The 10,487-nt window shown below is 41.4% G+C and overlaps 1 long non-coding RNA gene across 1 annotated transcript in view; it reads right to left on the bottom strand.

Moving 5' to 3' along the window:
- The window catches only part of LOC109297239, a 116,854-nt gene that overhangs the window by 6,632 nt on the left and 99,735 nt on the right, over positions 1-10,487 (bottom strand). Inside the window, exon 2 of the long non-coding RNA XR_002097253.1 lies at positions 7,039-7,168. This is a non-coding gene — a long non-coding RNA (uncharacterized LOC109297239). The remainder of the gene's footprint in view (positions 1-7,038; positions 7,169-10,487) is intronic.

Below are 10,487 nucleotides of genomic sequence, written 5' to 3'. Positions count from 1 at the left end.
GGGGGGGGGGGGGAGACGGTGGAAGCAATGTATCCTGGGATGCTGCAGGACTGCAAGTTCCTTATTTTATCTCCATGGAACTGACTGAAGTTACACAAGCTAGGTAGGATGGCCCAGAGTTATGCCTCACCTGAAGTGATGTAACTGAGATGCTCAGAGGCCGCGTAGCATGAATTAAGGAGCTTTTTAGCATTAATTAATGAGCTAATATTGCAAGAATGCCACCCAATTACTCAAAAATCATAAGTGGGATTCCTAAAATTATATTTTCATAGATTGTAACCCCGGAAGGAACCTTGGAGGATCATCGGATCCAGACCCCTGCACCAAGCAGGAAATGTCTTAATCTTATTTGATTAAGACATTGATTAAAATAAATAAATAAATAATGTGTTTATTTTAACATGAATGTTATTTTGAGCTGTTAAGAGGCAAGGTTTCAGTAACTTTGAATTGTAGGGATAAAATTTTAAAAAGCTCATTAGTGACTTAAATCCAACCAAAAGTCAGTTGGACTTATGTGCCTCAGTGAATTAGACACTTCAAAAAATTTTACCCAAGAATAGGTTTTTTTTTTAATGAAAGCTGAGAATCTCAAATAATCATATGGCTCCAGTAGTTAAGACTTTTATGAGGAACCTAAACTGTGAGACTTGAGATAAAACCATGCTAGCTGACAGCACCTAATAGAGACTTTGACCAAACAGAGACCATATGTTCTAAATGCATGTTTCCCAGTTACTCTCCTTCCTTCTGACCGATGTTACACCTATAAACAAGAAAGCAAAACTGGTCCCTTAACAAAAAGATGGAAGTCAAATTGTGGGCCAAGTACTTCACCAGAGTTTTTCTGTATTTATAAATATGTTTTAAATAGTGTCAAAAAGCATGCTAAAATGTTAAACTTTGAGCTTGAACCTCATTGCAGAAATTTCACTTAAGCTCAGAATATGAATTCTTATTTGAGCTAAAGTATTTTTGTAAGCAGATATGTGTACTGTCATTAAAGACAACATATTATACTCTTAATTTTTGTAAGCCAAGTTTTTCCCCTGCTCATGATTCTTTTTTTATATTAAATTAGTAACAGAGTGAATGCAAAGATAAGATATGAAGGATTTGTTTTTTGAACAGCCTCCAATGCTCTAGAGCTGCAATAGAAAAAAAAAAGTACAAAAATAAACACCCTCACTCAAATAGCACCAGATACAGCAACACTCCATGAACATCTAATTCAATAATACCTCATCTTCCAAAGTCACTATACTTTTCAGATATCAAGGCAATAGAATAGAGGAGCAAAACAAATTTTAATGTTCTAAACGCAAGAAGATGATGGGAGCAGAAAATGAAGTCTTATGTTTTATTGTAATTATCTGCTGCTTTAGTGATTTGTGTATTACTCCCAAATTTGCTTTATAACTCTGAAATCTAAAATTCAAATTTCCCTATATGCTGTGAGTAAGCAAAACCATAATAAAACATTATTTTTGTTAAGACCAGATTTCACAAATTTGCTAAACTAAAAATATTACCAATTCACAAAAAGAAATACTCAGATGAGGTAGTGAATTTATAACTTTCAACATATAAGAAGTCTTTCAATACTCACTAAAAGATATATTTTCTGTCTTTATTTTCTTCATCTTTTCTTACTGTGTCTTTCTCCCTGTTTCTCCAGTACACATACTATCAACAATATGAACTCGTTTCAATTTTTATAACACTGTAAAAGTCTTCCTGCATTTTCTTATTATCTGAGTTGATAGACTAATTAGACACAGTCAAGGTTATATCTAGGTGTTCCAATAAAAAATGGTTCTAATTGCCCCTAGACTGAGGATAATTCAATTACAAATCTTTTCAATTTGATTCACTCCTTTCTTCCTAAGGAAGGATTATGTTGATGGGTTTCAGGTAATGGAACTTGGTGGCTTAGGAGGGGCATTAAAACATCCTTCCAGCTTTAACTAATGTGATTAAGTTTTATGAAGTTTGTTTTTCTTCTTAAAATCTTACAGAGGTCAAGTGCTCATGTGATTCCCTTGGAGCAGTGGTTGAGAAGTTGGTTAAGTTAAGGAGGTGGTAGTAATCTCTTGAAATGTGCTCATTAGAGTTCTAAAAAGATTTGGAAAAGTCCTTTCCCACATCACACAAGTTAATAAATGAAAAAAGCATAATACTTTTTAAGTCTTTAATTACTGGTTCTTGATGTGGAGCTGCTTCTTGGATAACATTCTGTTACCGGATCATACCTCTGTGATCATTACTGGACAGAGAGTCAGGATTGACAAATATTTTGAAGTTGCGTTCAAACCTTTGCCCTGTCAGTAATGTAAACTGAGCTAGATACTTACTGAGCCAGCAAAAATAATATGGCCAGCCTTGGGTAGAGCAGGGGAGAAAAGATTATAAACGTAGCCATTCCCTACCCTCTTTGTGAAGATAAAACCTTTTTCTACAATATGTTTTGGTCCTTTACATTTATAGTTGTATGTCTACATGTTTTATACAATAAAAAAGATAACTATTATTAGAAATGCAGTAACTTAGCACTTTAAAAAACTGCTAATATAGCATCTTTATGGGTAATCTGGTGTTCTGACATGTCTCAAAATGACCTGCTTGAATATTCAGTGTCCAAATAGGTAGACAAGGTTCTTTGGGTAAATGTGATTCAATCTTGTATTAAACCAACTAAATAGTTGGAAAAATTATTCTTTCCAGGCTTTCAGGCACAAACACCTTTCTTCAGGCATAAGAGTCTGCTGGTGGGTGTGTGCTCTCCTGGGTGGAATGGACGCCAATATGCAAAATGCAGACCTGTGAAAATGCAAATGCATGGCAGTGAAGATCAGAGGGAATGGGAGACAATAGGTGAGAGACAGGTAGGTGGATGGAAGGAGAAGGGGGAAATATTGACCTGGTGATAGAATGTAGCTGATGAAATGTAGAGGTTACCTGGGGTTATCAGATGGCAGGCAAGTTATAATGTGCCATAAATCCAATGTCTATATTTAAGCCATGATTTTTTGTATCCAGTAGATTTATGGAGTGAAATTTGTAGGCTCATTTCTAAAAGGTGTTTTGTAAATTCTCTTTGAGGATTAGAACTGAAAGATTGGAGAAAGAGTGGTCGTCTTGTGAGAAGTGTGCAACCACGAGTATTTGGAAATTTCAGTCTTTGATAGATTTTCAGTGTGTGTGTGTCCATTCTGTTACGCAGTTGTTGTTTAGTTTCTCCTATGTATTTTCCATCAGGGCATTCAGTGCATTGGATGACAGATATTACATTTCTGCAGGTGCAGCTATAAGATCCAGGAATGGTGATGATTCAGTTGTGGGGTATGGTTACTGTGGCAGTGGTGGAGATGTGTTGGCAGGTTTTACATTTTTTGTCCTGGCCTGGTCTGGATCCATTTGGTGTCCTTTGGGCAAGTTTGCTTCTGGTAATGAGGCTGGAGAGGTTCAGTGCTTGTTTAAAGACTAGGATAGGTGGTTCTGGAAAGATCTCTTTAAGAATTGGGTCTTTTAGTATGGGTTGCAATTGTTTGAGGATTTCTTTTATAGGTTCCTTAGAAGGATTGTATGTCATAATAACTAATGGTGTGGGATTTATGGGGATTTTCTCTTTATACTGCACACTCATGTGGTATTTAGGTAGCCCTTTCAAAAGTACGATCTATCTCTCTGGAGGTATGTCCTTGTTGAGTGAAAGCCCTTTTGAGATTTGTGAGGTGACGATCACAGGTGTTCTCCTTAGTGGAAATTCAGTCATGTCAGGGGTAGGTACTGTAAGATCTGGGCCCTCTTCAACTTGGCAACTTCCCATTGAATGTTGTCAAGCTGGGCAGGTTGCCACTACCCCTCAGCCACTCAATGGTGTTATTTTTCTCACCTGCCATAACTTTCATCTTGTTTCAGATAGGGAGCTGCTTCTGCTGAGTAATGAATGCAGGCCTGCAGAAGGAATTTCTTTGTTGGGCTCCATCTCCCCTACACCCCACCCTTACCACATCCTGGATATTACTGAGTCTCTTCCTTGTAGTTAACACTCTAGTGGCAGGTAGGGCACTCTTTCCAGCCCACAAGTCTAAATGACCAATCTCGCCTCCAGAGCTTCTCCCCATCTATGGGAAACAATAATACCTCAAGAATGAATGAACTTGGGCCTACCCACTTAATTCTCGCGGAGTCTCAGAGGGGGCATCAACTTAGGTCCCTTTATTTCTTCAGGGCTCATCCTTTTCTCTGGGAATGATCAAGAATCTACACAGCACAATAAATCATCAGAAGCAAAAAACTCAAACAGACACATTCAAATCACCATCGATAAGCTGAAATTGACTGAAAAGTCTATCAATGTGTTCAGGGTTGATCCCGCTATCAGTTTACTATCAGTCTCTCAACAAAATCAATTACTGGTTGCACCCACACAAAACAAGCCCCCCTTTTCCCTCCCCCCAGCTCACCATGGGCTTAGGCTCCTGTGCCTCCTCTGACCCAGTTCCTCTTCAGCCCAAGTGCTACTTTTTAGTCAGGCAGGTATCCCTGATGCCCTGCCTACTGGTACCTAAGTTGGCTGGCAGTCCTCTGACTGCCCATTCCTGCTTTCTTGCACTCTTTACCTGCACTTTACTGCAGACTGGCACAGGCAGGGGAGTCCTCCATCATCTCCTCTGCCCAGATGCTGCAGTCTGTCCTTGGCTGCCCCTCTCCAGATCCAGAAGTACTGTTCTAGGCTCTGCAACTGCCAGTCCAAATGAATCATTCACTCAGGAGGTATAGCATGGTGCTCCAGGCCCCGGCTGTATTCCCTCTCATGCCTGAGGTAAATGTAGTGTAATGAACACTTTTGGGTTTCCATACATCCCCAGGGCTTTTCCTCTCACGGATGGTATCAGAGGGCTTGGCTGTGTATTACAGCATTCATGGTGTGTTTAGGGTGATTCCTTTTTCTGAGTACGTTGGTCCATGGGTTTCTTGTATGGTGGTTTGTATTTTACCATTCTGGATATAGATCATTGTGTCTAAAAAGGAAATATTGGTGCTGGAGTATTTAAGAGATAGTCTGATGGAGAGGTGATGATTGAATTTGATGGAAATCAATCAGAGACTGTAGTCTGAAGGAGTTAGTTGGGGTCTGATGGAGGTAGGGTTGATTACCCAGTTGGTCTAATAAAAAATATCACATTTACTCAAAAAACCTTGTCTGCCTATGTCCTTAGATCAGTACAGCTACAACCAACATCCCTAGTGTCCAAATAAGTATATAAGGCCAGATCCCCTTTCACCTATTAAAGTAATAAATAGATTTAGGCACCTGACTTCCTGAAAAAGGCACTTGAAAAGAAAATCATTAATGCTCCTCCCATCATGACACAATATCACCTTAGCCTGAAGACTACATCTTCAGTAAATAAGAGAGCCAATCCATCTTTTTTGTTAACTGTTTTTCAGGGATTTGTGCACAAAGGAATAGGATCATATTAGGGTAGGTGCTTGGTACACATAAATGCCTAATAAGTGGAATAGGATCTGCTCCATGGTTCCATAAAATGTAACTCCATGATTTGAAGCATGGTGAAGCTTCATTTTTTTAGAATACAGCAAAAGCTGTGTTAACCAGCACTTTATTTGCCAGAAAACTCTATTAACCAGCATCCGAGGAACACGGCAAAGGCAAAACTGAAGGTACCACTTCCAGGTTTCGCCGCCACCGCGAGCAGAGTTCTTGCCACTTCTTTGGCCCATGGCCCAGGGCAAAGCAGCCTGTGCGGGGCAAAGCAGCCTGCACAGGGCCCTCCTCCCTGTCCCCTGGCACACTGGCACTGGGGAGGGCACCAGACAGTGTACATTTGATTAACCAGAATATTTGATTAACCAGCCTCCCCCATTCCCCGGGGGATGCTGGATAACAGAGCTTTTTCTACTGGTGAAAGACTGGATCTGAATTCTGTTTTATGCTCAAACATTCAGATGACCCATTTTCATTCTCCTAGAAGTTTGAGGAAAAGAACATGTATATAAACATGGGCATTTATATTGAATGTGCTTGCCTAGCTACTTGCCTCCCTATGTATAATATCACTAAATATTTCTGAATAGAGATGGGAACAGAGAAAAATCACTTAAAAATCAGAGGATTTCCTAAGCAGAGTTCAATCCAGGACAAGAGGTAGTTGTTAAAATGTTAAAAAAAGAGTTAATGTTAAAATAGAAGGTAAGGCCATTCCTGAAGTAACTTCAGAAATGTTGCAGCCCCAGGTGAAGGGATAAAAGGTATGTACAAATGTTACATTTAGATCACCCTAAACAAGCTTAGGGAGATATAAATGGCCAGGTGTACAAGTGTTTGCAGTGTTTAGATTGCCCTACAAATGCCCTACAATTTCTCATTAGATTATAACTAACTTTAGACCTGCATGGGTGAACCCAACCTAAAATGGGTTAACCTGACCTAACAAAAACTTGTACATCCTCCCAGCCACTCACCACAGCCCCAGGACTCTGCTGTTTTTATCCCTTCTCCTGACCCTAGTTTGAAGCTGCTTCTCCCTCACACATACACTAACTTCCCCTCCTTGAGCTGGGAAGGCATCCCTCCCCCTAGACCCACCAGCTCCCCAGACATGCCCCCGCCCCCAGATGCACCAGTCCCCAGAACACCAACTCCTCTTTTCCCCATGACTTACTTGCCTCCAGCTGCCTGTGCCTCCTCCTGGCAAGAAGCAATCACTTGCACATGGCAACCCTGATTCAGGTTTAGGCATCTTAAACTAAGTGCCTAAACCTAACCTGGCTCCCACAAACACTTGTTTGTATCCAAAAAACTGCTCCCAAACTGCTGGCTTATAGAATATGGCACAACCTGGAGCTCTGCAGCCACACTTGTGTGCTCTGATGTGATATCAAAAGGTTGACATGAATAGAAGCCATTAGCTTCCCCACTGTTGTCAGGAAGAAATGAGGAATAACAGCACCAATCAAAAAGACAGAAGAGCTCTGAGGCTGCTGTAACATATTCTAAGGACTTACCCACTCCCCAACCTTACTGCTTCAGAAACGGAGGACAGAATTGACATGAACTTATCTTTGTTTTGCTTCTGAGTTTTGTTGGTCACACCTGAGTACGCTTTAGTGTTGGGGCCAGTTGTTTGTGGACTATCTAAAAAAGAAAAACTCATTTGACAGATTTTATGCAATTAATAATTTCATCAGATCTAGCAACCATCCAGTTAATTCTCTGTAACATTCTGCTGATTTTGGAAATTCTCAAGAAGTTACAGATTAGGTTTTCCACCATGGTGATTGCCATTTATTGCTGGTATAGGTAGGTGCACATCACTGAAGGCATACTTCTTGATATCAATTATGAATACATGTTCATCTAAATAGAGGATAGATTTAGGTATAGTATGTGGTAGTATTGTCAGGCAAATGCTCCAATTCCTTCAGTGATAATGAAGAGATGAGGGCAGCCATAATACTTAGTTTTACAGCCTTAAGTGACTGTTAATGAGGCCTCTCAAAAATGTATGCCTTTGATCTCCAAGTTTCCCATGAGTTGGAATTTTTGGCCTGATATTATAGCCAATTGTATTCTTGCATTTTGTAACATGAAGGCATAGCAATATGAACATGTATTTCTTAAAAAAGATTAAAATAATAACTTCTCCTGAAAAGGAGACACTTCTACAATGCAGAGAGAATGACAGAACAAACCACATGTGATAGATGGTGCTTCGTGCAGTACATGAGGAAGGTGCTCAGATATCCTATAAATGATCCCAAGATGGAACTCCTACAGAAGGTCTGGTTTTTGAAGGATTTTTTCTGATCTAGATAGAATTGTTAAAACATCCCAAGATTTTATGTTCTGACACTAATACATTTTAAATTTTAAACTAATTGCCACACACACAAAATAAGTTTACATAAGAGGTCTGAGGCAACACATACATACATTAATGCACACATCATGCTGGCACTATTATCTACAAAACTGAATCCAGAACTTGAAGGTTTGGGGGCATGATATGTTGAAAATGAGTGCTAGCTATATAGTGAGTGCTTTGCAGTGGCACTTTGGATCTGGGCTTTGCAGAGCTGATGGACTGGAAGATGGCCCAGCATGCTACAATTGATATCTAATCGACCATTTGACCAGCTGAACTTACTTTAGATGCTAAATTACTTTTCTACTGTTAGCTTCATAAAGTTGTAAAACAGCTTCATTCACGGATGAATGAGACAGTGTAGAAGAATGTGGTAACTGCATTGGGCATTTTTGTGAATGTTGTAGTGAATGAGAAACGATGCTAACTGCAATATCAATTCATGAATATTCCTATTTCATTTCAGTACAAATAAACAACGTAACATGTATGTGAGCAGTCAGTTATCATCAACTAATTAAAAATTCAACCCAAGTCCTATAGGACAGAATACCAATTGAAAACCCTGCCTCCAAAATTCAATCCTCATGCCACCAAGAATATGGAGGTGGCTAGTGCATCCACCAAAATCATTAGGATTCAGTGCATTCTTCACGTCCTCCATCAGCAGCAATCAGCTCCAGTTTGAATTTGTGAATTCCTAATGGGGCCTTCTAATGGAGTAATGGCAAACAGCATCCACTCAGCTAAGCCCATCATTGATGCAATGTTGCCTTTAAAAAAAAAAAAGCATCATAAACATCTCTAGCACTATCACTACCACTAGCACAAACATTCCCACCACTAGGAATATGAAGAAAGTAGGAGAAAACTGGGGGAAAAGTCTTCCCAATACAAACTTAAGTCCTTTTGGTTGAATGCATTTCTCCTTTTCCTACTACAGTCTATTCTCTGGTCACTTGGACTGTGTATTTTGTATACTGAACAGCTGTATTAATAATAAGTTGACACTTATTTCTTCATGTGTTTTCTCCTTGGTCCCAATGCCATTATTATATGACTAGAGTTATCTGAAATGACATTGTAAATGTCTGGAAAAATGAACACTGGCGGACATGACCTTGAAGTGATATTTTACAGGATAATTCCAGTGTGGAACTTACTGAGCTTTGGTGGTTTTTGCTTGCTGACCAATGTTTGCTACTTCAAAAAACTGATGCTTGGTATCATACTCATTATCAGAAATGAAGGCAGTCTGTTACTTATTAGCAGGGATCGTGGTTTTCCCTGATTAAAAATTTGCAAAATTTCTGATAAACGCCCCCAAATCCATGATTAAAATGAAAGGCCCCTCACTCTTACCCCCCACCCTGCACAACCCCCTGGCCCTGCTTGTATCCCTCAGTCCCCCCACCCCAGTGCCCCCCCAGCCAGGCTGGTGCCCCTCACATCCCATCCACAGCCCCCTGCTCCCTGCAGTTCCTTCAAAGGTGGCTCCCCACCCTGCTGCCCTCCTCCTAGGACCTCTACAGCCCAGCCACTTCAAGCTCCATGCTGCCCTGGCAGGGCATCTCCTGCATGCATGACAGCAGTGAGGGACACAACCCTACACTGCCTCCCCTGCTGCTGCTGCTGCACACATGGGATGCCTCCCCAGGGCAGCAGCAAGGAGATCCCCACACAGGTCTGCTCTTTGGTGAAAGAGACAGCGAGCTGCTGGGAAGAGATGACCTCCACCTCTCTCTCCTGGGGAGGATGCTCTTCTCAGCCAGACTGGCTGATCTGCTCCACCGGGCTTTAAACTAAGCTTGTTGAGGGACAGGGGGACTACCGCCACTGCTGACCTGCTGAGCAACCCTTGCAAAGCCAGCAGGCCAAGGCACTTAAGGGAGCCCACCCTTGCCCCAGCCCTGGTACAATCTGTGGGCAAGGCAAGAGCCCTCAAGGGGGCACTTGCCTGCCTGTACACAAATGCCAGGAGCTTGGGGAATAAGCAGGAGGAGCTCATCCTCCTGCTTAATGCAAATAATTATGATGTCATAGGGATAACGGAGACCTGGTGGGACTCCACCCATGACTGGACCTCAGGTATAGATGGCTATAACCTGTACAGGAGGGATCGTATAGATAAAAGGGGTGGGGGTGTAGCTTTCTATGTTAAGGAAAGCTACATATCCCTGCAAGCTGATATTGGCGATCAGAGTGGACGACTGGAGACTCCGTAGGTTAAAATCCATGGGGAGCATGGCACAGGGGACACAACGGTGGGAGTCTATTACAGACCTCCGACCCAAAGTCCTGAGCTTGACCAGGAGTTCACCTATGAACTGGATGAGGCTGCATGCTCCAGGACCATGGTTGTCATGGGTGACTTCAATTACCCGGACATCTCGTGGGAGGATCAGTCAGCAAAATCCAAGCAGTTGCAAAGCTTCCTCTTGTGCATGGATGACCTCTACATGACTCAAGAAGTCTATGGGCCAACAAGAGGCAAAGCTCTGCTTGACCTGGTACTGGCTACAGGGGATGACCTAATCGGCGACCTAGTGATCGATGGGAAGCTAGGTGACAGTGACCATGAGCTGATCA

The sequence above is a fragment of the Gavialis gangeticus genome, unplaced genomic scaffold, assembly GCF_001723915.1.
Source record: "Gavialis gangeticus isolate Ggan-Ray unplaced genomic scaffold, GavGan_comp1, whole genome shotgun sequence".
Classification (NCBI taxonomy): Eukaryota; Metazoa; Chordata; order Crocodylia; family Gavialidae; genus Gavialis; species Gavialis gangeticus.
This window is presented reverse-complemented; position numbering and strand designations above follow the sequence as displayed.